Here is a 25,322-nt window from a genome sequence, read left to right as displayed (position 1 = left end):
ACCTGGGAAGTGGAGGTTGCAGTGAGCTGAGATCGCGCCATTGCACTCCAGCCTGGGCAACAAGAGCAAAACTCCATCTCAAAAACAAAACAAAAAACAACAAAAAAAACACCATAATGACTTAAATCAAAATGTAGTAGAAAAAAAGTAGCACTTCTTTGGAGTGCCTAGCAATATTGATTCCAAGTTGAATCTTTGATAAGAAACCCAATCCCTGCTAGGAGCAACGGAGGGCACCTGGCTCTTTTAAAATGATGTTAAAATGAAGTGGGTGTGGTGGCATGTGCCTGTAATCTCAACTATTCAGGAGGCTGAAGCAGGGGGATAGTTTGAGGCTATGAGTTTGAAACCAGCCTGGGCAACATAGTGAGATCTCCCCACTCCCCAGCCCGTCTTAACTTTTAAAAAGAAATATAAAGGCCTGGCGCGGTTGCTCACGCCTGTAACCCCAGCACTTTGGGAGCCCGAGGCGGGCAGATCACGAGGTCAGGAGTTGAAGACCACTCTGGCCAACATGGTGAAACCCCGTCTCTACTAAAAATACAAAAATTAGCTGGGCATGATGGCTCATGCCTGTAATCCCAGCTACACAGGAGGCTGAGGCAGGAGAATTGCTTAAACCGGGACCCAGGAGGCAGAGGTTGCAGTGAGCCGAGATCGCACCACTGCACTCTAGCCTGGGCTACAGAAGGAGACTACATCTCAAAAAAAAAAAAAAAAAAAAAGGTATAAAGATAGTGTTTTGTTTTTTGTTTGTTTGTTTGAGTCAGAGTTTTGCTCTTGTTGCCCAGGCTGGAGAGCCAAATGGCGCTATCTCGGCTCACCGCAACCTCTGCCTCCCGGGAGAATCTCGGTTCAAGTGATTCTCCTGCCTCAGCCTCCCGAGTAGCTGGGATTGGAGGCATGCGCCACCACGCCCGGCTAATTTTGTATTTCCAGTAGAGATGGGGTTTCTCCGTGTTGGCCAGGCTGGTCTCGAACTCTTGACCTCAGGTGATCCACCCGCCTCAGCCTCCCAAAGTGTTGGGATTACGCGCCGGCTAAGATAGTGGTTTTTTTTTTTTTTTTTTTTTTTTGAGACAAAGTTTCGTTCTATCGCCCAGGCTGGAGTGCAATTGCACAATCTTGGCTCACTGCAACCTCCGCCTCCCGGGTTCAAGTGATTCTCCTGTCTCAGCCTCCCGAGTAGCTGGGACTACAGGCATGTGCCACCATGCCTGGCTAATTTTTTGTAGTTTTAATAGAGACGGGGGTTCACCATATTGGCCAGGCTGGTCTCGAACTCTTGACCTCAAGTGATCCACCCACTTTGGCTTCCCAAAGTGCTGGGATTACAGATGTGAGCCACCACACCTGGCCTATAAAGATAGTGTTAAAATGAGTAGAGGCATTACAGCAGAGGAATATTGGTTTCGTAGTTCTCTCTTGGGTTTTCCCAGTACAGTATAATATATCATCTCCAATAAACTATCACTTTTATCATTTTTTTCCAGGAGTATATATCTCTTATGAGTATTAGCTTTGGTTAATACTTCCAGGAAAATGTAAAATGAAAGTGGAAATAATGAGCATCCTCCTATTGTGTCTGACTTTAATGGCCTTGCTTTCTGGTGTTACACCATTAGTATGATGCTGGTTTATGGTTTGAGATGTATCACATCAAGAAAACATTCGTCTGTTCCTGTTCTAGTAAGATTTTTTATCATAAATGATAGCTATAATCTTCCAGATGCCTTTAACATGTGTTGACAATGTGAAAATTTGTGTTACTAGGGCTGTAAACATGGCTTCATCACAGAGCTAGAAGTCTTTGCTCATTTTCAATGTTTTTTACATCTTTTCCCTTGAGTCTTAAATCCTTTCTTTTCTTGCTACTGTTTAAGTCTCTTTGCTTATGAAAAATTGCTTACTTCCAGCACAGCTTTAAATTCCTTATAGGCGGCCGGGTGCAGTGGCTCAGGCCTGTAATCCCAGCACTTTGGGAGACCAAAGTGGGAGGATCGCTTAAGTGCAGGAGATTGAGATCAGCCTGGACAACATAGCAAGGCCCCATCTCTACAAAAGTTTAAATAATTAGCCAGGCATGGTGATGTGTGCCTGTAATCCCAGCTTTCTACTCACAAGGCTGATGTGGGAGGATCACTTGAGCCTGGGAGGCCGAGGCTGCAGGGAGCCGTGATCTCACCACTGTACTCCAGTCTGGGTGACAGAGCAAGACCCTGTCTCAGAAAAAATAAAAAATATGGCCGGGCACGGTGGCACACGCCTGTAATCCCAGCAATTTGGGAGGCCAAGGCTGGTAGATCACCTGAGATGAGGAGTTTGAGACTAGCCTGGCCAACATGGAGAAACCCCATCTCTACTAAAAATATAAAAATTGGCCTGGGCCAGGTTTGGTGGCTCATGCCTGTAATCCCAGCTCTTTGGGAGGCCGAGGCAGGTGGATCACCTGAGGTCAGGAGTTCAAGACCAGCCTGGCCAACAAGGCAAAACCCTGTCTCTACTAAAAATACAAAAATTAGCCAGGTGTGGTGGCACATGCCCGTAATCCCAGCTACTCGGGAGGCTGAGGCAGGAGAATCGCTTGAATCCAGGAGGCGGAGGTTGCGGTGAGCCCAGATCACGCCATTGCACTCCAGCCTGGGCAATGAGAGCGAGACTCCATCTCAAAAAAAAAAAAAAAAAAAAAAATGGCCTGGCATGGTGGCCAGCACCTGTAATCCCAGCTACTCGTGAGGCTGAGGCAGGAGAATTGCTTGAACCCGGGAGGCAGAGGTTGCAGTGAGCCGAGATCGTGTCACAGCACTCCAGCCTGGTGACAGAGAAAGGCTGTCTCAAAAAATAAAAAATAAGTATGTTGCAAGCAATCCTTCCATTGGGTGGAAGGGCTACATGAAAGTGGGTATCTCTCGCCAAATGGAGCTATTTTTCTATAACACTCCCAATTTGGGGGTGTTTAATGTGCTATGCTTCATTTAACTGTCATCACAGCCCCATGAAAGAGTGCGCTGGGCACCTTCCATTCGCCTTTCCAAATCCACTGTCCTTGCATCTCCTCCTGCTTCCTGCCCTGGAAAACTAACCTGACTGCACCCATAAATGATGCCCTCTGGCTTCTAGGGGGTTCCACACAATAAGGAGGTCAGGAAGTCAAAATATATGTCCCTGGTGGTTTTCTCCCTGTGAGTTGGCTGATGGCTGGCTGCATGAAGTCTCCAGTGTCTTTCAGGGCAGCGCTCTCCCAGCTTCTCAGTGTGGTAAGGGTAAGTATTCTCTCCCCTCAACGTTTTAGGCCCACTGTTACTAGCCCCGGGGAGCTGCACTTTCCTTTGTTGCCCTGCACTCTGGCCACACCTTTGTAAATATTCCCTTACTTAACCCGTCTACAGCTATCCTCATTTTAATATGCCAACAGTTTCCTACAGGAGCCCTGAGTCACAGACAGAGGGCCTGTTGCTGCCATGTGAAAATGAGGAAACTGAGCTGTACACCCACAGTGTCTGGCTCCACAGCCCATGCTCTCAACCGTGCTGCTCTTCTCCCTCCAAGATTTAGAAAGAGCAGTAGGGCCCTATTCTCACATCTTCTTTCTTTTTTTTTTGAGACAGAGTCTTGTTCTGTCACCCAGGCTGGAGGGCAGTGGCGCGATCACCGCTCACTGCAACCTCTGCCTCCCGGGTTCAAGCAATTCTGCTGCCTCAGCCTCCCAAGTAGCTGGGATTACAGGCGCCTGCCACCATGCCCAGCTAATTTTTGTATTTTTAGTAGAGACGGGGTTTCACCATCTTGGCCAGGCTGGTCTTGAACTCCTGACCTCCTGATCCACCCACCTCAGTCTCCCAAAGTGCTGGGATTACAGGTGTGAGCCATCGCGCCTGGCCTTATTCTCACATTTTCCTCTAGAGTCCAGTGACCCACTCTCTCTCTGGGAGCCTCTTTCACAAAAGGCAACTATTTTTTTTTTTCTTTTTCTTTTTTCGAGACGGAGTTTTCACTCTTGTTGCCCAGGCCGGAGTGTAATGGCGAAATCTCGGCTCACTGCAACCTCTGCCTCCCGGGTTCTAAGCGATTCTCCTGCCTCAGCCTCCCAAGTAGCTGGGATTACAGGTGTCCGCCACCATGCCTGGCTAGTTTTTGTTATTTTTAGTAGAGACGGGGTTTTACCATGTTGGCCAGGCTGGTCTTGAACTCCTGACCTCAGGTGATACGCCTGCCTCAGCCTCCCAAAGTGCTGGGATTACAGGTGTGAGCCACCACGCCTGGACAAAGGGCAACTCTCTGTTTCCTTTCTTGAAATCATCATTGATCCCAGTGGGTAGTAGATACTGCAAAAGGCAACCTGGCTCCAACGGCCATCAGTTCAAGAACCACTGGGACAGCCTTTGAACATCCCTGAAATAATGTTGGCCATTGTTCATTTTAGCTTTTTTTTTTCCTTTTTTTTCTCTGGAGATAGGGTCTTGCTCTGTTACCCAGGCTGGAGTGCAGTGGTGCAATCACAGCTAGCTGCAGCCTCAACTTCCTGGGCTCAAGTGATCCTCCCACCTCAGCCTCCTGAGTAGTTGGACCTAAAGGCCTATACCATCACAGCTGGCTATTATTTTTTTCTTTTGAGACAGAGTCTCACTCTGTCACCCAGGCTGGAGTGCGGTGGCGCAATCTCGGCTCACTGCAACCTCCGCCTCCTGGGTTCAAGCAATTCTCCTGCCGCCTCAGCCTCCTGAGTAGCTGGGATTTACAGGTGTGTAAATACAAAATACAAAAGTATTGTAAATACAAAAATATGCCCAGCTAATTTTTGTATTTTTAATAGAGACAGGGTTTTACCATGTTGGCCAGGCTGGTCTTGAACCCCTGACCTCGGGTGATCTGCCCACCTCGGCCTCCCAAAATGCTGGGATTACAGGCATGGGCCACCGTGTCCTGCCTACACCAGGCTATTTATTTTATAGGTCTCAGTATGTTGCCCAGACTGATGTTGGCATTTTTAAGCTCAGTTTGCCTCTGCCCCAGTTCCTTGTTGCTGCAGCTGGAGGTAGACAGGATCATCTGCCAGAGCACACAGAGCATTTCCAGGCTGCCCACTCCAGAGCAGCCAGAGGCTGAAGGGTGGTCAGTGAGGAGCCTAAAGGCCCTTAACACTAGAGAACTGGCTCTCCCTAGCCCTTACTTAGGCCATGCCAATTTGGCCAGAGCAACCTGCTATAAACTCTGTAGTTAAAGACAACTGTACAAAGGTTTTTGGGTAAATTGGTAATTTCAGTAGACTTTGGTGAGGTAGCCATATATCAACTTGATCCTTTAGAAAATTGTCCATTTGGGCCGGGCGCAGTGGCTCATGCCTATAATCCCAGCACTTTGGGAGGCCAAGGCGGGCGGATCACCTGAGGTCAGGAGTTCAAGACCAGCCTGACCAACATGGAGAAACCCCGTCTCTACTAAAAATACAAAAAATTAGCCAGGCATGGCCAGGCACAGTGGCTGACACCTGTAATCCCAGCACTTTGGGAGGCCAAGGCGGGCGGATCACAAGGTCAGGAGATCGAGACCATCCTGGCTAACACAGTGAAACCCCGTCTCTACTAAAAATACAAAAAATTAGCCAGGCGTGGTGGTGGGTGCCTGTAGTCCTAGCTACTTGGGAGGCTGAGGCAGAGAATGGTGTGAACCTGAGAGGCAGAGTTTGCAGTAAGCCAAGATCTCACTACTGCACTCCAGCCTGGGCAACAGAGTGCAACTCCACCTCAAAAAAGAAAAGAAAGAAAGAGAGAAAGAAGGAAAGAAAGAAAGAAAATTGTCCATTTGGCGCCGGGCGCGGTGGCTCACACCTGCAATCCCAGCACTTTGGAAGGCCAATGTGGGAGGATTACCTGAGGTCAGGAGTTCGAAACCAGCCTGGCCAACATGGCAAAACCCCATCTCTACTAAAAATACAAAAATTAACCAGGCATGGTAGTGCATGCCTGTCGTCCCAGCTACTCGGGAGGCTGAGGCAGGAGAATCACTTGAAACCAGAGGCAGAGGTTGCAGTGAGCCTTGATCGCGCTGCTGCACTCCAGCCTGGGCGACAGAACAAGACTCTGTCTCAAAAAAAAAAAAAAAAAGAAAAAAGAAAATTGCACATTTGGTAACTTCGACATTCAGTAACTTTGCTTTCAGCAAATTTCCTATTGATAAATTGATGAGAAGTCAAATCTGTGACCTCCAACACGAAGCACATGGGGTGTGTGCTTTATGCATGGAAGGACCTGCTTAAGACTCTCCCTGGGGAGCCCGTGCTCCAACAGGAGAGGGAAGATGGGGAGCAGTGCCCAGGAAGAAGCTCAATTTTTACCCTCACACGTCTGTGGGCACATACCATTCTTAAGCCTCCCTCCCACTGGCATCTCCTAGTTATTTTTCTTCCCTTCCCTCCCCTCCTCTCCCCTCCCCTCTGCTGCCCTCCCCTCCCCCTCCCTGTCCCTTGTCCTCCCCTCCCCTCCCCTCCCCTTCTCAGGGCCAGATAGGCAGGGTGGGTGGGAGAGACGGGGGGAATGGTAACGTTTGGGGTCTGGGTGATGAATAGGGAGAACCACTGCAAGTCCTTTCTGTGGACTCCCCCACCCCGGAGAATCCCCAGTACCGGAGTGAGCAGATCTTCTTTGCTTGGAACAGGAGCAGTGGTAGGTGGCTGGGGATGTCTCAGGATTCTCTCAGTAGCTTCTCTCAGATTGCCAGATGGAATGTTTGCAAGTGCTGCCAAGGAAACAACAATTTCAACCAATGGGAAGCATAGCCTACATGTTTCTGACTGCTTATGTTAATAACAGAGGGTAAGATGGGAGGGGGTGAGGGAAGGAGGGGAGAGCCAATCACAGCAACCGTCTGACCGCAATAATGGGACCAAACTGTAGTAGCTATACCTAGCTTCTCTTCAGCCAAAGATGAGCTTACAAGGCCATGCCAGGAAGAACAGTGGTGATAAGCCTCACAGCTAGTATGTATTGGGCATCCCTATGATATGCCAGTCACTGTGTTAAGCCTTCAGTGTCTAAAGTCATTTACTCCTCACAATAGCATTATGAGGTAAGTATTAGTATTTGCATATTACAGTTGAACAGACTGAGGCACAGCAAGTACTGTCCCAAACTCAAACCCAAAGCTGTCTGTCTTCTTTGGCTGAGCTTTTACTTTTTCATTTCCAAATTCTGAGGTTAGGACTTCCCATGTGTACTTCATTGCTTTGCAAACCAAAAAGTATCTGAAACAGGTCTCAATTTACCAGTTTATTTTGCCAAGGTTAAGGATGTGTCTGGGAGACAGGTCTGTGCCTTTCTCCAAAGATGACTTTGAGGGCTTCAGTATTTATTTATTTATTTAAAGACAGGGTCTCACTGTCACCCAGGCTGAAATGCGGTGGCACAGTCATGGCTCACCCCAGCCTCGACTGCCTGGGCTCAAGTGATTTTCCCACCTCAGCCTCCCAGGTAGCTGGGACTATAGGTGTGCCACCACCACACCTGGCCAATTTTTAAATTATTTGTAGAGACAAGGTCTTGCTCTGTTGCCCAGGCTGGTCTCAAACTCCTGGGCTCAAGCTATCCTCCTGCCCCGGCCTCCCAAAGTGCTGGGATTACAGCCATGAGCCACCCCACGCGGCCAGGCTTCAGGTTTTTGTTTGTTTGAGACGGAGTTTCACTCTTGTTGCCCAGGCTGGAGTGCAATGGCACGATCTTGGCTCACTGCCACCTCCGCCTCCTGGGTTCAAGCGATTCTGCTGCCTCAGCCTTCCAAGTAGCTGGGATTACAGGCTCCTGCCACCACACCCAGCTAGTGTTTGTGTTTTTAATAGAGACGGGGTTTCACCATGTTGGTCAGGCTGGTCTTGAACTCCTGACCTTAGACGATCCATGCGCCTCGGCCTCCCATGGTGCTGGGATTACAGGCCTGAGCCATCACGCCCAGCCTAGGCTTCAGTATTTAAAGGAGAAATACAAGGGCAGGTGCAGTGGCTTACGCTTGTAATCCCAGCACTTTGGGAGACCAAGGCAGGCAGATCACCTGAGATCAGGAATTGGAGACCAGCCTGGCCAATATGGTGAAACCCTGTCTCTACCAAAAATACAAAAATTAGCTGGGCATGGTGGTGGGCACCTGTAATCCCAGCTACTTGGGAGGCTGAGGCAGGAGAATCGCTTGAACCCGGGAAGTAGAGGTTGCAGTGAGCCAAGATCGCGCCACTGCACTCCAACCTGGGCAACAAGAGCTAGACTCCGTCTCAAATAATATAATAATAATAATAATAATAATAAATAATAATAATAAAGGGGAAATGCGAGCTTGAGGGAAGAGAGGGAAGGTATGGTCACATTATTGAATCCACATAATTGAATCAATTATGTATCCGTCTCCTGCTCAGTAAATTAGCACTTTACATAAGGTAAACATAGAGTAGCTACAGGTGGAGATATTTAACCTGTTATTTGTAGCTGTCTGCTTAGGAACAAAAGGAAAGGCAGCTTCTTGCATGACTCAGCTTTCAGTTTAATTTTTTTTCCTTTTGGCAGAGTGAATTGGGGTCCCAAGTTTTTATTTTCCTTTCACAGCTTTCAAAGATGTCTTTTATGAATCATAGATGAAAGAGATATAGTGCTTATCAGCTTACACTCAGGAACAATTTAACATTTTTCTTTCTCAGTTCCCTTATCTATAAAATGGGGTTAATAACAATGCCTACAGAATAGGGATTTTATGGGGATCCAACCAGGCAATTCATGTGAAGACCAAGAACAATGCCTGGTACATCATAATCTCTCTCTATAATGATTAGATAGCCTTTCTTTCTCTCTCTCTCTTTTTTTTTTTTTTTTTTTTTGAGACAGAGTATTGCTTTTGTTGCCCAGTGCAGTGGCACTATCTCGGCTCACCGCAACCTCCGCCTCCCAGGTTCAAGAGATTCTCCTGCCTCAGCCTCCCGAGTAGCTGGGATTATAGGCACCCGCCACCACGCCCAGCTAATTTTTGGTCTCAAACTCCTGACCTCAGGTGATCCGCCCACCTTGGCCTCCCAAAGTGCTGGGATTACAGGTGTGAGCCACTGTGCCCAGCCTCTTTCTTTTTTCTTTCTTTCTTTTTTTTTTTTTTTTTTTTTTTTTGAGACAGGATCTCAAAATGTTTCCCAGCCTGGAGTGTAATGGTGTGATCAAGGCTCACTGCAGCCTCAACCTCCCAGGCTCAAGTGGTCCTCTCAACTCAACCTCCTGGGTAGCTGGGCCCACAGGCATGTGCCACTACACCCAGTTTTTTTGTTGTTTTTTTGTTTGTTTGTTTGTTTTGTAGAGACAAGGTCTCTATTTGTTGCCTGGGCTGGTCTCGAACTCCTAGGCTCCCACCTCCACTTCTCAAAGTGCTGGGATTACAGGCATGAGCCACCATGCCCAGCCTAGATATCATTTCTATTAATAGTATTATTATTTATAGTAGTGGTATTGCCCAGGCATGGTAGCTCACACCTGTAATCCCAGCACTTTGGGAGGCCGAGGTGGGCGGATCACCTGAGGTCAGGGGTTCAGGTCCAGCCTGGCCAACATAGTGAAAACCCGTCTCTACTAAAAAGTAGCTGGGCATGGTGGCGGGCGCCTGTAATCCCAGCTACTTGGGAGGCAGAGGCAGGAGAATCACCTGAAATGGGGATGTGGAGGTTGCAGTGAACTGAGATCTCGCCACTGCACTCCAGCCTGGGCGAAAAGAGCGAAACTCCGGCTCAAAGAAAAAAAAAAAAAGACAGTGGATCTCAAAGCCAACAAAGGAAGAAAACTGCAATGTTAAGTGTCTTTATCCAGAAAGAAATGCTGAGCTCACTGCCTGGAAGACATCACATATTTTGAGGTCCCGCACCCAGAGATCATGCTGTGGTGCAGTGGTGAGGCAGGGGAATGGAGGGTGGGAAGGGAGGAGTTTGGGAGACAGAGTGGTTTAGTAGAAGAAACAGACTCTGGGCCGGGCACAGTGGCTCACGCCTGTAATCCCAGCACTTTGGGAGGCTGAGGCGGGTGGATCACCTGAGGTCAGGAGTTCGAGGCCAACCTGGCCAACATGGTGAAAACCTATTTCTTCTAAAAATACAAAAATTAGCCGGGCGTAGTGGTGCTGGCCTGTAATCCCAGCTACTTGGGAGGCTGAGGCGGGAGAATCGCTTGAACCTGGGAAGCAGAGGTTGCAGTGAGCCAAGATTGTGCCATTGTACTCCAGCCCAGGCGACAAGAGCGAAACTCTGTCACAAAGGAAAAAAAGAAACAACAGACTCTGAACACAGATACAGTACAGGGTTTCAAATCCCAGCTCTGCCACATACTGGCGTTGTAACTGTGACTTCAGGCAGGTTGTTTTGTAGCAGGATGAGTCGCAGACAAAACTCCTCAGACACCAGATTAAAGAAGGAAGAGGTTTTTATTTGGCCGGGAGCGTCAGCAGACTCGCGTCTTAAGAGCTGAGCTCCCTGAAAAAGAAATTCCTAGCCCTTTTAAGGGCTTACAACTCTAAGGGGTCCACGTGAAAGGGTCATAATAGATCAAGTAAGCGTGAGGAACATGACTGGGGGCTACATACATCAGGTAACAGAACAAAAGGTTTTACAGTGCTTTCTCATACAGTATCTGGAATTTACAGATAACACCAGTAGTTTTGGTCAGGGGTTAACATTATTATTATTTTAACCACCAGGGCCAGGTGGTGGTGCCAGGGTCATCTAGCTATTTATTTTATGTTTCTTTCCAACTTTTTGCTTTCTCCCTTTTCTCCTGTCTTATAAACTAGGGAAAAGGGGAGGTGGGGGAGAAGCTGGGAAAGACAACAGGAGAAGTGGTGGTCTCATTCCATAGTTTTACCTCTCTGAGCCTCATGTGCACAATGGGGATCTTAATAATCTTTTTATAGGGTTGATAAAAAGATGAATTTAGGTGATTCAGACAGAGACCTCCAATTAAGACAGGTACATTGACCGTGCTCAATAAACATTAGTTAACATATGATGGTAAGACTGACTGTGTCCAGAATTGGTGGGTTCTTGGTCTCACTGACTTCAAGAATGAAGCCGCGGACCCTCGCACTGAGTGTTACAGCTCTTAAGGTGACGCGTCTGGAGTTTGTTCCTTCTGATGTTCGGATGTGTTCAGAGTTTCTTCCTTCTGGTGGGTTCATGGTCTCGCTGGCTCAGGAGTGAAGCTGCGGACCTCTGGCCGTGAGTGTTACAGCTCTTAAGGCAGCGCCTCTGGAATAGTTCATTCTTCCGGGTGGGCTCGTGGTCCCGCTAAGCTTCAGGAGTGAAGCTGCAGACCTTCGTGGTGAGTGTTACAGCTCACAAAGGCAGTGTAGACCCAGAGTGAGCAACAGCAGGATTTATTGCAAAGAGCAAAAGAACAAAGCCTCCACAATGCAGAAGGGGACCCAAACGGATTGCCGCTGCTGGCTCCAGCAGCCTGCTTTTATTCTCTTATCTGGCCCCACCCACATCCTGCTGATTGGTAGAGCCCAGTGGTCTGTTTTGACAGGGCGCTGATTGGTGCGTTTACAATTCCTGAGCTAGACACAAAGGTTCTCCACGTCCCCACCAGATTAGCTAGATACAGAGTGTCCACACAAAGGTTCTCCAAGTCCCCACCAGAGTAGCTAGATACAGAGTGTCGATTGGTGCATTCACAAACCCTGAGCTAGACACAGGGTGCTGATTGGTGTGTTTACAAACCTTGAGCTAGATACAGAGTGCCCATTGGTGTATTTACAATCCCCGAGCTAGACATAAAGGTTCTCCACCTCCCCACCAGACTCAGGAGCCCAGCCGGCTTCACCCAGTGGATCCTGCACCTGGGATGCAGGTGGAGCTGCCTGCCAGTCCTGCGCCTTGCGCCGGCACTCCTCAGCCCTGGGGTGGTCGATGGGACTAGGCGCCGTGGAGCAGGGGGCGGCACTCCTCGGGGAGTCTCAGGCTAGGGCAGCACAGGAGCCCACGGAGTGGGTGGGAGGCTCAGGCATGGCGAGCTGCAGGTCCCGAGCCCTGCCCCGCGGGAAGGCAGCTAAGGCCCGGTGAGAAATCCAGCGCAGCGCCGGTGGGCCGGCACTGCTGGGGGACCCAGTACACCCTCCACAGCCGCTGGCCCGGGTGCTAAGCCCCTCATTGCCCAGGGCTGGCAGGGCCAGCCGGCTGCTCCGCGTGCGGGGCCAGCCAAGCCCACGCCCACCCGGAACTCCAGCTGGCCCGCAAGCACTGCGGGCAGCCCGGGTTCCCGCTCGAGCCTCTCCCTCCACACCTCCCTGCAAGCTGAGGGAGCCGGCTCCGGCCTTGGCCAGCCCAGAAAGGGGCTCCCACAGTGCAGTGGTGGGCTGAACGGCTCCTCAAGTGCCGCCAAAGTGGTAGCCCAGGCAGAGGAGGCGCGGAGAGCCAGCGAGGGCTGTGAGGACTGCCAGCACGCTGTCACCTCTCAATGACCAGCACAGACTCCAAAAGCAGAGGAACCAGGAAGAGCCCACCACTCCGCTGAGTTGGGAGAATTAGCCCAGTACTCCAGGGACCAGTGTGTCCTGAGCTCTCTTTTGGTAGGGTCAATGCCCGGAAGCCAAACCTGAAAGAGGATTTGTATGGGCCGTGCATGGTCGCTCATGCCTCTAATCCCAGCACTTTGGGAAGCCGAGGCGGGCGGATTACCTGAGGTGAGGAGTTCGAGACCAGTCTGGCCAACATGGCGGAACCTCGTCTCTACTAAAAATACAAAACTTAGCCGGGCATGGTGGCGGGCACTTGTAATCCCACTACTCAGGAGGCGGAGACAGGAGAATCGCTTTAACCCAGGAGGCAAAGTTTGCAGTGAGCTGGATCGCGCCATTGCACTCCAGCCTGGGCGGCAAGAGCAAAACTCCATCTCAATAAATAAATAAAAAAGAGGATTTGTGTGGATGTTGTTGAGCACATAAGCTCTGGAGCTCTGATCGACGATGGTGACTGCCCTCGGTTCTGCTCACCGGTCTGACTCCCAGAAAGCCCATCACATCAACTGTCTTTAACCCTCTGGTGCCACAACAGGCCAGGAACCACAGCCCTGCCCTCCTCCTGGGTTCAGGGTGGGGGAGTTGTGCTGCTTCTGGGATGGGGGTTAGAAACAGGCCCCACAGTAGCTGCATTGTGTAAAGCAGAGCTCCCGTTTCCTTCGTGTCGAGCTTAGGTGGGCAAGGACAGCAAGACCTCTCCTAGGCAGCCCAGAGGCCACTGGTGAGAGGAACATGGTGGTGAGGACCTGGTGTGGGAAGGGGAGTGGGATTCTTTCTTTTTTCTTTTTTCGTTTTTTGTTTTGTTTTGTTTTGAGATGGAGTTTCACTCTGTCACCCAGGCTGGAGTGCAGTGGCGCCATCTCGGCTCACTGCAACCTCCTCCTCCCGGGTTCAAGCAATTCTCCTGCCTCAGCCTCTCTAATAGCTGGGATCACAGGTACATGCCACCAAGCTCAGCTAATTTTTCGTACTTTTAGTAGAGACGGGGTTTCACCATGTTAGCCAGGCTGGTCTTGAACTCCTGACCTCAGGTGATCCTCCCGCCTCGGCCTTCCAAAGTGCTGGGATTACAGGTGGGAGCCACCACGCCCGGCCTTATTTTAATTTTATTTTGAGATGGAATTTCAATCTTGTTGCCTCAGCCTCCTGAGTAGCTGGGCTTATAAGCGCCTGCCACCACGCCCAGCTAATTTTTGTATTTTTTTTGTGGGGACGGGTTTTTGCTATGTTTCCCAGGCTGGTCTTGAACTCCTGCGTTCAAGGGATCCGCCAGCCTCAGCCTTCCAAAGTGCGGGGATTACAGGTGCGAGCTACCACGCTGGGCCAGGATTTTTTTCCCCTTTGTTTTGTTTTCATTTTTCTTTTGGTGGGGGGAGAGGAGAGATAGGGTCTCACTCTGTCACCCAGGCTGGAGTGCAGTGGTGCGATTATGGCTCACTGCAGCCTCGACCTCCTGGACTCAAGTGATCCTCCCGCCTGAGCCTCCCAAGTAGCAGAGACCACAGGCACACACCACCAAGGTCAGCTAATTTTTTGTAGAGACTAGGTCTCACTATGTTACCCAGGCTGGTCTCGAACTCCTGACCTCAAGCGATCCTCCTGCCTCAGCCTCCCAAAGTGCTAGGATTACAGGCGTAAGCCACCCCAACGGGCTGGGAGTAGGATTCCTTATTGCCCAGAGGAGACAAATGCAGGCAAAATGCTTTCGTGGAGAGAAACTGGAGAGATTTCCCAGCAGATTAGAAAGGCTCCTTCTTTGAAGCAGAAGCTTAAATGCTGTGGCCAGAACTTTACTTCTTACCCCCAGCCAAGCCCCTTATTGAAACGCACAAATTTTGGCTCCCAGGGCTCTCTAGGTTGAGAGGTCTTTTGAATCCTCATGCAGCGCCGAGGACAGGTTCTTCCAAACTACTCCCTGCTCGGATGCTAGTGCCGGTATGAGTGGAGAAAAATAGCTTGGAAGCAGAGATGGAGGGGAGAGCTGGGAGGAGCAGGTGGGGCAGAGCGGGAGGAGCTGGCTAGAGGCTTGCCAAGCTCAGCCCCTCCCTCTTCGGGAAGAAAATAGACTTGGCTGCTTGGGAAGCCGGAACTCCCACCCGACTCCCCACCCCCCGCGCCACACCCCCGCCATGGGCCTCTGTAAGCATTGGGACTATGGGGGCCAGGGAGGCGGCGCCGGCTGCCCGCTGGCGCGTGGTCCAGCGATGCGCCCGCGTTCTTCTGAAAGAACGTGGCGACTGCACCAATAGGCGCCGCCCCAACAACAAAAATTAGCCGGGCGTGGCGGCGCGCTCCTGTGATCTCAGCCACTTGGGAGGCTGAGATGGAAGATCACTTGAGCCCGGGAGGTCGAGGCTGCAGTAGCCATGATCGCACCACTGCATTACAGCCTGGGCGACAGAGCCAGAGCCTGATGCAGGCCTGGCCAAGTGGAGTGCGTCCTGTCCGCTCCCCAGGAGCCGATGGGCGGGGTGGGTCGCAAGTACACTGCCCTACTGTCCTGGGCTTTCCGCGGCTGCCGGGAGCTAGACAGACCGCCAGGGGGCGAGAGGGCCAGCGCCTTCCTTGTCCTGAATGTGGGGAGTGGAGGGGAGGGGGAAATTTGTATCAAGGATGTTGTGCTCACTAGAGAGAACTGCTTTGGAGAGTCTTGCAGATCCACACACTTTTTTTTTTTAGTCGGAGTCTCACTGTGTCGCCCAGGCTGGAGTGCAGTGGCGCGATCTCGGCTTACTGCAACCTCTGCCTGCCGGGTTCAAGCGATTCTCTTGTCTCAGCCTCCCAAGTAGCTGGGATTACAGGTGTGTGCAACCGCACCCAGCTAATTTTTGTATTTTCAGTAGAGACGGGATTTCACCATGTTGGCCAGACTGGTCTCGAACTCCTGACCACAAGTGATCCGCCCGCCCCAGCCTCCCAAAGTGCTGGGATTACAGGCATGAGCCATCGCGACTGGCCCACACTCTCTTAGCTGCTGCTGCTGGTTTTTTTTTTTTCTTTTGAGACAGAGTCTTGCTCTTGTCGCCTAGGCTGGAGTGCAATGGCACGATCCTGTCTCACTGCAACCTCCCCCTCCCGGATTCAAGCGATTCTCCTGCTTCAGCCTCCTGAGTAGCTGGGATTACAGGCATGCACCACCACACCCTGCTAATTTTTGTATTTTTAGTAGAGACGGGGTTTCGCCATGTTGGCCAGGCTGGTCTGGTACTCCTGTCCTCAAGTGTTCTGCCCACCTTAGCCTCCCAAAGTGCTGGGATTACAGGCGTGAGCCACCGCGCCTGGCCTAGCTTCTTCTTGAACTGAAGAAAATCCAAGGAGATGCCCTAGACAAGAGTAGTCTACATCACAGCACAAGGAAGAGAGGACAGAGCCCTCTCTTGGGACTCTACACCCTGGGCCTTGAATTACACTCTTTTCCACCTATGCCTCATTTTTATTCCCTCTCAGTTTCTTCCCTCTCCTCTTTTTAAACTCTCATGCTCACCCTTTCACCCTTTCCCTTACTTATTTTTTCCCCTTCTTTCTCTTATCCTACCAATCCCTAGCAAGGCTGATGCCTCTTAGCCACAAGCCTAGGCTTAACGCTGACATTCTCTGCTTGTCGAATGAACCCAGTCGGCCACCACGTATCTTTTAAGTGATTGTAAAGTGCGCAGGTGGCAGGAATTGTGAGAAGAAAACTGGCTTAAGACAAGATTCCCACCCTCGATGCACTTACAATGTAGTTGGGAAGACAAAGTGTGTTCACATGAAAAAATAACTAGCAAGTAAGTCAAAGCAGGGGACAATGAAATGCTTTCTTACCCAAAACATGAGGCATGTTGGATTTCAGCAGGTTCTGTTACCAGTAGAGGGTCTTTACTGCAAGTTGTCCAGGTTCTTGGCGTTTTGAACAAAGAATTGGACAAAACGCACAGCAAAGACAGGAAAGAAAGAAGCAAGGAAAGCAGAGATTTATTGAAAGTGAAAGTATACTCCACAGTGTGAGAACGGGCGGAGCAGTGGCTCAAGGGCCCTGATACACAATCTTCTGGGGTCCAAATACCCGCTAGAGGTTTACCATTGGCCACTTGGTGTTCACCCCATGTTCATGAAGTTGCAGCCCACAATCAGAGGCTGAAATGAAGTTACAAAGGTCACACTCCTATGCAAACATCTTATTGGTTGTGGAAAGCAGCCAATCAGAGGCCAGAGTGAAGTTACAAAGTTGCCCTTCTATACAAACGAAGACTTGGCCCCCAATCCGTATGATTGGTTAGGATAGCAACCAATCAGAGGTTGAAGTGAAGTTACAAAGTTACACTCCTATGCAAACGTCTGATTGGTTGCAAAAAGCAACCAATCAGAGGTACTTTCAATTTCCCATCTGCCACACAGAAAGGTGGGGGTGTGCAAGGGGAGCAACCTCTGGTTTTGTTACTTAGGCGTGGAAAGTTAGGGCTTTCCTTTCAATTTAGTTCTAGGAAGTCAGCGTGAAATGGCCTTAGGTTCCCTGCTTCCAGACTATTCTCCTGCCTCAGTTCTAAGCAAGTGACTTTGCTTCACGTCTCAAAGGCCACCAGACTGCCCTAGGAAGAAAGAGGGAGGAGGTGATAGGGACCCAAGGGCCTTTCCCAAGCAGAGGCCCATCCTCCAACAGTAAAGGCCACAGACCTGAGTACTGTGGTAGTCAGGCCCAGGTGGGTAGGTCCTTGAGAGTCATGATGTCACAAAAACCTCTCAGAATATCCTGGCCATCCTTGAGCATGAGTGCCTCATTGAACAGTGCCTTCCTCACAATAAAGTACTATGGCAAAGCTGTTCCCGATGCCTGGATTTATATATATATATATATATATATATATATACGTTAACTTCTAGGGTACATGTGCAGAACGTGCAGGTTTGTTACCTATGTGTACATGTGCCACGTTGGTGTGCTGCACCCATTAACTCGTCATTTACATTAAGTATATCTCCTAATGCTATCCCTCTCCCCTTCCGCCACCCCACGAGAGGCCCCGGTGTGTGATGTTCCCTACCCTGTGTCCAAGTGTTCTCATTGTTCAATTCCCACCTATGAGTGAGAACATGCGGTGTTTGGTTTTCTGTCCTTGCGATAGTTTGCTCAGAATGATGGTTTCCAGCTTCATCCGTGTCCCTACAAAGGACATGAACTCATCCTTTTTTATGGCTGCATAGTATTCCATGGTGTATATGTGCCACATTTTCTTAATCCAGTCTATCATTGATGGACATGTGGGTTGGTTCTAAGTCTTTGCTATTGTGAATAGTGCCGCAATAAACATACGTGTGCATGTGTCTTTATAGCAGCATGATTTATAATCCAATGGCTGGATTTTTGATAGTGATGTCTTGATGTTCAGATCCACAGTCATAACTAGAGTGGACTGCTCTTGTAGGCACTGTATGAAAACTCCAGGGTTTCCCTAGAGACCAGACCAACCCCACCCCAAATACTAAGTTCTTAGAGGTAAGAGAGAAGAGCAAGCTTCTGGTAGCCGGGGTGACTTCTGGCCTCTAGAAACGAAGTGTATTAGGCTTAGAGGGAAAATCTGTCTGCTGAATGAAACACTCCCCAGCAACATGGCAGGTGGTACAGAGCAGACAGGCACAGTATACCAAAGAAACTGTGTTTTTTTGTTTGGTTGGGGGGTTTTTGGTGGTGTTGTTTTGTTTTTTTGAGACGGAGTCTCACTCTTGTTGCCCAGGCTGGAGTGCAATGGCACGATCTCAGCTCACCGCAACCTCCGCCTCCCAGGTTCAAGCAATTCTCCTGCCTCAGCCTCCCAGGTTCAAGCAATTCTCCTGCCTCAGCCTCCCAGGTTCAAGCAATTCTCCTGCCTCAGCCTCCCAAGTAGCTGGGATTACAGGCATGCACCACCACGCCCGGCTAATTTTGTATTTTTAGTAGAGACGGGGTTTCTCCATGTTGGTCAGGCTGGTCTCAAACTCCTGACCTCAGGTGGTCTGCCTGCCTCAGCCTCCCAAAGTGCTGGGATTACAGGCGTGAGCTGCCACGACCAGCCACAAAAGAAACTCTTAACCACGTGGAAGATATCTTTGTTTTCTTGGGGCAGTAATGCTCAGTGTTCCCAGTGTTTTCCCTACCTTCTTTCTGTTGACTTTGGGATTATAGTTTTTTGGGGTCATAATTAAAATTGCATGGTTGTTTATAAATTTTATTGCCTGATCACTCTCCAGCCCAAATATAATAATTGGTCTCTCCATGTTTGCTCGAACTGAGGAAGGCACCTACCAAGAACCAAAACAATGGATGATACCAAATGTGTTCAAACTAATAAAACAACAGTTACTTGAGTTTATACAAGTAATATCTGCTGGGTCATTTTCTCAGTGGTGCCCTATAAAGAACAATTATGTGTCTAATGGTGAATCAAGATTTGTGGAAATCCTAAAAGCAATTATTTGGATTTTTGTTGCAGAAGAGTCTTTGGGGTTGGAGGAAGGAGTATTACAGACAATAGCATAAGACATATAGGGTAAAGAAATATGCCAAAAAAACTTAATGATTAAAGATTATGTAAACATAACATAGGATTTATTCTTTATAGGAATTTCTCTCTGCCTTTTATCAAAACTGCATCAAAATGTAACAATTGGCCATGTGTGGTGGCTCACGTCTGTAACCCTAGCACTTTGGGAGGCTGAGATGGGTTGATCACTTGAGGTCAGGAATTAAAGACCAGCCTGGCCAACGTGGTGAAACCCCGTCTCTACTAAAAATACAGAATTAGCCAGGCGTGGTGGGGGGCGCCTATAATCCCAGCTACTCGGAGACTGAGGCAGGAGAACCACTTGAACCCAGGAGGCAGAAGTTGCAGTGAGCCGAGCACTCCACCACTCATGCCATTGCACTCCAGCCTGGGTGACACAGTGAGATTCCATCTCAAAAAAAAAAAAAAAAATTCTAGAGTATTCAAACCTCAAAGATAAAATATTTGGTCAGGAGGGTATGGATGAGGTGACAGAGGGAGCATTACACAAACACACACAGACCCAAACCAGTAAGCTGAATGACAGTCTCTTTCGATATCTAAAATCCAAATCTATACACTTGGTATAGAAAAAAAAAAAAAACCCTAAAATTGTACCATGTGCCTTGTTTCCCACAGAAGTACAGGAGAATAATTTCTCAGTTCACAGAAGTATCAGAGTGATATGGAATCTTGAAAACCAACTGATGTTTAACTCTCATCCTCCATCCCTTACCCTCAACCAGAAGCTTCTTGGTGAGAATGGCTAGCTTCAGTCCTATCCATTCAGCACCGTCCCTTAGAGCAGAGCAAGCAGCAAGAGCTGACAGGGGTAACTAGGCACTCAGTTCTCACAGTGGCATGAAACTGCGTTTTTAGCTCTGCTTTCAGAAAACAGCTTCCAAACAATTAGTGTCTTCATCAAAGTTCCTACCGCCTGTTGTCCTTGCAGTGCTCTGAGATTCCCTAGCTGTGATTACTCTAACAGGGGACCAAAGACCTGGCCTGAGGGTCCTCCCAACATCACTTTTGTGTAAGTGCCTGAGGGATTTGGGGGTCGGCTGGAGAGCTGTTAAAGGGGTGCTCAAAATGCAGCAATGGTCCATTCCACATGCACAAGGCTGTACACTTACAAACTACTTCACATACATGATTTCGTGTGATTTTCTCAGCTACCCAGGGACGTATGCAGGGCACATACTGTCCTCACTTGAGAGATGGAAGAACTGAAGCTAAGATCAGTGATGTGACCTACCAAAGGCCACACAACCCACAGGTGGTACAGCTTCCTGATGTGAAGTTACTCCCAACATTCTGTGTCTCCACATCTTACATCATCTATTTGGAAAAGAAACATGTTGTTCTGTGCCTTCTCAAGCTGAGGCACATCACTGAGAGTACATTGGGAGGCTGGGCACAGTGGCTTACGCCTGTAATCCCAGCACTTTGGGAGGCCAAGGCAGGTGGATCACCCGAAGTCAGGAGTTCGAGACCAGCCTGGCCAACATGGTGACACACCGTCTCTACTAAAAATACAAAAAATTAACTGGGTGTGGTGGCACATGCCTGTAATCCCAGCTACTCGGGAGGCTGAGGCAGGAGAACTGGTTGAACCCCGGGGTGGAGGTTGCAGTGAGCTGAGATTGCGCCATTGCACTCCAGCCTGAGCAACAAGAGCAAAACTCTGTCTCAAAAAAAAGAAAGAAAGAAAGAAAAGAAGAGTACATCAGGATACTTCCTTGGAAAAACAAACGCCTCCAGGGAAGGGATATGCTTCAAGTTTACAGATGAGCCAACAGAGATCGGAATGAAAAAAAGAACCAGGAGAGGGAGGGAGAAGGGAAATTGCTCCCATACATTTCTGAATAATTAGGACTTTTTAAAACTTTTTTCTCTCTTTAACGCTTTTTTTTTTTTGAGAGGGAGTGTCACTCTGTCACCCAGGCTGGAGTGCAGTGACGCCATCTCGGTTCACTGCAACCTCTGCCTCCTGGGTTCAAGTGATTCTTGTGCTGCAGCTTCTCTAGTAGCTGGGATTACAGGTGCCCGCCACAACACCCAGCAATTTTTGTATTTTTATTTGTTTGTTGTTTTTGAGACAGAGTCTCCCTCTGTCACCCAGGATGGAGTGCAGTGGCTTGATCTCGGCTCACTGCAACCTTCACCTCCCGGCTTCAAGTGATTCTCCTGCCTCAGCCTCCCAAGTAGCCGGGATTACAGATGCACACCACCACGCCCGGCTAATTTTTGTAATTTTTGGTACAGATGGGGTTTCACCATGTTGGCCAGGCTGGTCTCGAACTCCTGACCTCAGGTGATCCGCCTGCCTCGGCCTCTCAAAGTGCTGGGATTACAGGTGTCAGCCACCACGCCTGGCCTAATTTTTGTATATTTAGTAGAGATGAGGTTTCACCATGTTGGCCAGGCTAGTCTCAAAAACTCCTGGCCACAAGTGATCGGCCCGCTCTGGCCTCCCAAAGTGCTGGGATTACAGGTGTGAACCACTGCGCCCAGACTCTTTAATACTTTTTTCAAAATAGATAAAGAGTTTTGCTGTGTTGCCCAGGCTGGTCTTGAACTCCTGGGCTCAAGCAGTTCTCCTGCCTCAACCACCCAAAGTGCTAGGATTACAAGTGTGAACCACTGTGCCCAGGCAGAATTTTTTTAAAAAACACTTCCTACTGTGTTCCTTAATGGAGACCCTGCTACTGTTTTCAGAGTTTCTCAACCTTGGCACTATTGACACTTAAGGCTACCGGAAACTGTCAACGTGGGACTGTCCTGTACATCTTAGGATGTTTAGAAGCATCACTGGCTTCTAACCACTAGATGTCAGCAACACCTCCCCACCCATACCTCCTGTTGCCTCAAGGAAAAATGTCTGCAGAGGTTGCAATATGCCCTGGGAGGCAAACTCACCTAGCTGAGAACCACTGCTTTAAACCCACCCTGTGCAGAGCAGCCAGGCAGATGTGCGCAAGTCGCATCACTCTCCTACCTCCTGCTAGACTTCCCAGTCGCCCTCAGGAGGAATTCCGACACCCAGGGGGAAACATTCACGTTCTGGGCCCTGCCAACCTCTCTGGTCCCTCTCTTCTGCCTTGCACTCTTTGCTCTGCAGAACTGCTTGTAGAGTTTCCCACATAGCCATGCTATTGGTGTCCCCACCCTCATGCTGTTCCCTCTGCTTGGAATGTCCTCCCCTCCGTTGTTTGTCTCGTAAATCCTATCCAGCCTTCCAGACAGCTTAGTGTAGACATCCTCTGGAAACGTATCCCTAAGCTCTTTCCTTTCCCCTCAACCCAAGGCTGGGTTGCCCCACCTCTGCGCTCCCACAGCATCTTCTGCAAACTTCTGTCACAGCACTTATCCTTCACATAGTTGTCTGTCACTCCCACTGACTGAGTTCCTGCAGAGCAGTTCTGTGTCACATTCATTTATTTTAGGTCATTTTATTTTTTGGTAGAGATGGGGATTTTGCTATGTTGGGCAGGCTGGTCTCGAACTCCTGGCCTCAAGTGATCTGCCCACCTCAGCCTCCCAAAGTGTTGGGATTACAGGGGTGAACCACCGCACCCGGCCTGTGGTGTCATATTCAAATCTGAGGTACAGCACCTGGCATGTAGCATTTACTCAATCAGCATTTAGTGAAGTAAACCACAAAGAACAATACACTAGGTTGGGAGTCAAAACATCAGGATTCTAGTCCCAGCTCTGCCACTGGCTAAGTGATCATTTGGTTCCCAAACAAAAGGCAGCACCATTCTCTTCCTCTTCCTTCTGAATATGTATGGCTTCCTCTATCTTTTTTCAGTATTTTCCTATTGACTACTTTATTTGACCCTACAAGTAACAACCTGGTAGATGTAATTTCAAACAAGAACCATTCTTCCAAACTTCCAAAGAAGTGAACAGTATGTGTCAGACACTACAATTGCACACAAGACAGAAGAACCCGTTTGTATCTGTATGTGCAAAAAGAAACCCTATTGGCCAGGTGCGGTGGCTCATACTTGTAATCCCAACACTTTGGGAGGCCGAGGCTGACAGATCTCTTGAGCCCCAGAGTTCGAGACCAGCCTGGGCAATATGGCAAAACCCTGTCTCTACAAAACATACAATTAGCCAGGCGTGGTGGTAAGCGCCTGTGGTCCCAGCTACTCAGGAGGCTGAGGTGGGAGGATCACTTGAGCCCAGGAAGCAGTGGTTGCAGTGAGCTAGGATCTCTCTACTGCACTCCAGCCTGGGTGACAGAGTGAGACCCTGTCTCAAAAAAAAGAAAAAAAGAAAAAGAAACAGTATTGACCATTTTTGGTTTGGGTTTAATAAAAAAGGATTTTTTTTTTGAGCCACCGTGCCCAGCCAAAAAGGATTATTTTTAAAGTAAAAAGAAACCCATGCCAGGCGCAGTGGCTCACACCTGTAATCCCAGCACTTTGGGAGGCCAAGGCAGGTGGATCATCTGAGGTCAGGAGTTCGAGGCCAGCCTGGCCAACATGGTGAAACCCCGTATCTATTAAAAATACAAAATCTAGCTGAGTGTGGTGGCGGGTGCCTGTAATCCCAGCTACTCGGGAGGCTGAGGCAGTAGAATTGCTTGAACCCAGGAGGTGGAGGTTGCAGTGAGCTGAGATCACGCCATTGCACTCCAGCCTGGGTGACAAAAGCGAAAACACCATCTCAAAAAAATAAAGTAAAAAGAAACCCTTTGGGGTGGTGTGACAATTGACAGGTGCTGGGCAGGGAATTAGAGCAACTATTTTCACTGCATACCTCACATTGTTGGATTTTGAGCTAGGTGAATATAACATCTATTTTTTTAAAACTTAATGACAGTAAATAAAACCGAGCAAATGGGATTGTTTCCTAAGCAGCATTTTAACAGGCCTTAAGAGCTGGTGACAGATGGATCTGACATCAGTAGCTTTACCACATCAGTTAGAGCTGCTTAAGAAAACCCTTCTAATTGCACTTGCAAAAAAAAAAAAAAAAAAAAAGAAAAAAGAAACCCACCGTTAAATCTTCTATCTTCAAAGTGCTTTAATCTGGCTCACCCCCTAGCAGTAGAGTACAAAAATAAAGCTCAGTTTCACAGCAGATGCTACAAAAAAGGGCAGTGAAGAATTTGGACTTTAACCGTGAACCTAACCAACTCTACCTGTCATTTTGTAGACCCTAACGATACAGCTGTGTAGCTGTGACAGTCATCTAAGGACATAAAAATTTAGGGGATGATCCCTACCTACAGGCAAAATGGAGAAATAACAGACCTAAAAATCAATAAAAGTAGTAATAGATCAGTCATGTTTTCAACACATCTTCTGTATCCACAACTCTCTAGGTGTACTACCTGCCCTCTTTCTTCCTTTCCAGGGATAGTTTTTTTTTTTGTTTTTTTTTTGAGACAGAGTTTCACTCTTGTCGCCCAGGCTGGAGTGCGGTGGCACAATCTCGGCTCACTGCAACCTCTGCCTCCTGGGTTCAAGCAATTCTCCTGCCTCAGCCTCCAGAGTAGCTGGGATTACAGGCATGCGCCACCACACCCAGCTAGTTTTGTTATTTTTAGTAGGGACAGGGTTTCTCTATGTTGATCAGTCAGGTCTTGAACTCCCGATGTCAGGTGATCCACCGGCCTTCCAAAGTGCTGGAATTACAGGTGTGAGCCACCGCCCAGCCAGGGATAGTTCTCCTAACAGTCAATTACACAAGGCCTGTGAAGCACTAAATGATAATACAGGTTCTGTTAAGTTTGTAATCATGACCAGGCTTTCCTTATACAGTAAAAAGTAAAAGGTCATTGCCGATCAAGGGATGGCACAATCCAGCCACCACTGTAAGTTTAAACGCCACTTCCTTCTATAAGCCCCACCCTATAAAATGAGATCAATGGCAATCACACAGTGCAGGCATGTTCAAGGTAACCAGATCAAATGTTAAACTGGATAAGCGATGAAAAGCAACTTAGTATTCTCACCTGGAAGTGTCATCTGTGGTGTTGCTTTATACACAGGGAGTTATCACCATCTTTAGTTTTATCTTTTCAGATCTTCATCTTTGGTTACCTTTAACATTGAACATGTATCTCTATTTCAAGTGCTCAGTACACTCTCATTTTAATAAACCTAATGATTGCTGTTGCTGTATACTAAAACAAAAATTAACTGAAGCATATACTATTCGTTAGATATATACAGAATGCATGAAGGTTGAAGGTGCAATCTGTTTTAAACATATCCCAACTGAAATTTTTTTTTTTTTTTTGGAGACAGAGTCTCATTCTGTCACTGTCACCCAGGCTGGAGTGCA

General features: G+C 48.6%; 1 protein-coding gene across 5 annotated transcripts in view; it reads right to left on the bottom strand.

The window, feature by feature from the left end:
• AKAP14 (A-kinase anchoring protein 14) overlaps positions 1-25,322 on the bottom strand; it is a 67,851-nt gene that overhangs the window by 18,136 nt on the left and 24,393 nt on the right. For 3 of the 5 annotated variants that reach the window (XM_054545008.1, XM_054545005.1, XM_054545007.1), the window contains exons 1-2: positions 6,903-7,027; positions 6,623-6,735 (exon numbers count right to left, since the gene is read on the bottom strand). The gene's annotated coding sequence lies outside the window, so the exon portion shown is untranslated. Of the gene's footprint in view, positions 1-6,622; positions 6,736-6,902; positions 7,039-25,322 lie in introns of those variants that run through there. The other 2 variants (XM_002832047.3, XM_054545006.2) reach the window with 2 other exon arrangements.

The sequence above is a fragment of the Pongo abelii genome, chromosome X (assembly GCF_028885655.2).
Source record: "Pongo abelii isolate AG06213 chromosome X, NHGRI_mPonAbe1-v2.0_pri, whole genome shotgun sequence".
Classification (NCBI taxonomy): Eukaryota; Metazoa; Chordata; class Mammalia; order Primates; family Hominidae; genus Pongo; species Pongo abelii.
This window is presented reverse-complemented; position numbering and strand designations above follow the sequence as displayed.